Below are 2991 nucleotides of genomic sequence, written 5' to 3'. Positions count from 1 at the left end.
AAAGAGGAAGGAAGGAAAGGGAGAGAAAGAACTAGTGACAAAGCCAGATTTTTCATTGTGACTATCCCACATCCTTTTTAAACTTGGCAATATGCAGCAATGTTTAATCAGATAGTATAGAAGGGAAGAAATACAAATGTTACATATTTATAAGCTGAGCATTCTCATACATACTTCTCCCAACAGTCTTGACTTATAGATATGTTATTTCCACTTTAAAGATAGTTAACCAGAGATTTAAAGAGGTGAAGTGCCTTGCCCAAGGTTGGATTACTTCTTAGTAGTCCTAAGTGGAGGGTCTGGGATTTGAACCCAAAGCTCTCAGAAAGAAAAGGAAGGCCCAGAGTTTTTACTGAACTTGCATTTCTGGACTACTAAAGTATGTGAGTATATATGTTTGTAGACATTACCCTTCACCAAAACTTCTCAAAGGCCAGAAATAATATTTGTCTCATTTCTAGTAAGAGAGTTAGTGTTTCACAAAGTTATCATAAGGAGAGGAATAAATTCTTCAAGAGACTGCTCATCTGTGTCTTTTGATTTTGGGCATTGAAGGTCTCTGTAGTTCTACTAAAAATTTTTCCATCAAGGTTATTCTCCAAGTTCTTGTGATGACTTTGAAATTTAAATTTTCCCATCATCTTCCAGATTGAAGGCTGAGGTTAAAAAGGCATATTTCATTTTTCTCCTTTTCCCCATGGCTTTCTCTATGTCCTTTTTCTCACCATTATCCTTCCCTTTATCTACGATCTATCCCCCAAAAAATGTTTTACTTATAACTATAACTGGGTACATTTCCCCTCCTATTTCTCAGTTTCTTAAACTTCTTAAGCTGCATCTTCCCTGTGGAATTGTTGACCAAAATAATCATCCTGCACTGTTTAGGAACGTCTTAGATTTGTTTCTAGGTTATTTCTTTAGACTTAATAAGTACACTTATTAGCTGGCCACAGTTTCATTCTCCCCTCTGTGGTTGTATTTTCATTGCTCGTTAATGTGCAAATCATAGCTTTCTTTAATTACATACCATTACCTTTTCCTGTTGGCTCACAGCTTGGAAATTAGTCAAAGGCTGTGAATCTACAGAAATGTCTAGAATGGTTTCTTTACACACATTTGAGGATGCTACTAGAACAGAGTAAATTTAATTTCAGTGTGTGTGTTTGTGAGTGTGGTTGGCTCCTCCAAATGTCCCATGAGTGTTTCTGAGATTAAGAACAAACAGCCCGGGGGACCAGCAGTTAGCGTAATGGCTATGTCACTGGACTCCCACATAGTCAACTGCGGTTCGAATCCCAGACCCGGTGGCTTAAAACTCACGCCGAGTGCGTGTATGTACGTGCCCAAGATCCCGAGAGGAGAATGGAGGAGAAGGGATTGCGGCGTGACCATCCCCCCTGGGGGGTGATTTCTCGCTTTCTGTCTCTATGTCTCTCTGTCTGTCTGGTGAGTGCACATACCCTATAGCAAAAAAACCTCTCCCCCCCAAAAAAAGAACAAACAGCCAATGTGCAAAGAAAATACATCCTTCAAGAACCCCTACCTGGGGACCAGCAGTTAGTGTAATGGCTATGTCGCTGAACTCCCTTGTAGTTGACCATGGTTCAAGTCCCGGACCCAGTGGCTTAAACTCTCTCTGGGTGAACATGCGTGCATGCCCAAGAACCTGAGAGGAGAATGGAGGAGAAGGGATTGTGGTGTGGCCATCCCCCTGGTGGGGGTGGGGTGATTTCTCGCTTTCTGTCTCTTTCTTTCTGGCAAGCGCATGCTCCCTATAGGCAAAAACCTCTCCAAAAAAGAAAAAAAAAAAAAAGAACCTCAACCTTGAAACCTCCAAATTATACATTCAAATGAACTTGTCACATGTTTGATACACACACAGTAATTCTACCATTTCTACCATTTCTCATTAATTTCATGAATTTATAGTTCCTAATGATGTAATTCTGACATTGACAATCGTCATGCTTCTGGTGAAAAGGTGGAAAAGTTTTTGACTTGACCATAAACTTCTGGTTAACTAGTAGTAATTTGATCCAGTTCATGTAGGGAGAAGCATTATGTAATGCTGTTTATAATTAGAGTTACTTTTGAAATTCTAATAAATAAAACCCAAAATATATTGTGGCCACCTATCTTTATCAAAGTATAGCCTTTGGCCCTGCACCGTTGGTGTCAGTCTCAGATCACACCTACCTGCCACCATTGGGGTCTGCATACTCATAATTTGCATTTACAAAAGATCTCCTACTTACTCCTGTGTATGTTAAAGAATGAGAATTGTGGTTAAATATCATAGATCCCCCCCAAAAATAGTTTGGTTTGATATATATGGATAATTCAACCAAATTATTATTTAGAAAAAGGGGAGGGAAGTAGCTAGATAGCATATGTATAAACCCAACCATAGACGGAATTTGTTTAGAATAGAGTTTCTTACATGATTTGTTTTGTTCCTGCAGAAGGACTGCTTGAGGATTCATCATACCATAACACTCGCTCTCGCTTCTGTTGGACAAGTATCTCTGTTAGCTGGAACCTATTTCAAGACTGGCAGGGCCAAGGAAGAGATCAACCTCCACTCAGAAGGGTGCTCATTAGCACCCATCTGTTTCTCAAGCAGTGAGAATAAAGCCATGTAGAGATGAGAACATTTATTATCAAACAGGTTTCTGGCCTAGGCGTTTCTGTGTGTTCTGCTACACGGGTAATGATTTCTTTCTCATTTTAAAGGAAACATCGGATGTATTCATAGTTTTTTCACTCCTCTTCTGAGTTGCTCTGAGTGGCTACTTTGCTGTTCTGAATTTGCCTTTTGCGAACTGTGTTTTGAACATGGGAACTGATTTGTCAATGACTGAAGATGGGCTGAAATGGCAAAGGACAACTTGTCTGTGAATAGCAATGTGTCCTATAGAATCTTCCTAGTCCTTTCTTGTGTCTCCAAAATAGAATTAAAACAACAATAAAACACAGGCATTTAGCAGCCTT

General features: G+C 39.6%; 1 long non-coding RNA gene across 1 annotated transcript in view; it reads left to right on the top strand.

Annotated features, from left to right (window-relative positions):
* Nucleotides 1-2575, top strand: part of LOC114009752 (uncharacterized) — a 173997-nt gene extending 171422 nt beyond the window's left edge. Inside the window, exon 6 of the long non-coding RNA XR_003551145.1 lies at nt 2463-2575. This is a non-coding gene — a long non-coding RNA (uncharacterized LOC114009752). The remainder of the gene's footprint in view (nt 1-2462) is intronic.
* Nucleotides 2576-2991: the final 416 nt, after the last annotated feature.

Source organism: Tupaia chinensis, unplaced genomic scaffold, assembly GCF_000334495.1.
Source record: "Tupaia chinensis unplaced genomic scaffold, TupChi_1.0 Scaffold000617_1, whole genome shotgun sequence".
Taxonomy (NCBI): domain Eukaryota; kingdom Metazoa; phylum Chordata; class Mammalia; order Scandentia; family Tupaiidae; genus Tupaia; species Tupaia belangeri.
The sequence above is the reverse complement of the archived record's forward strand: the minus strand, read 5'-3'. Positions and strand labels throughout refer to the sequence as shown.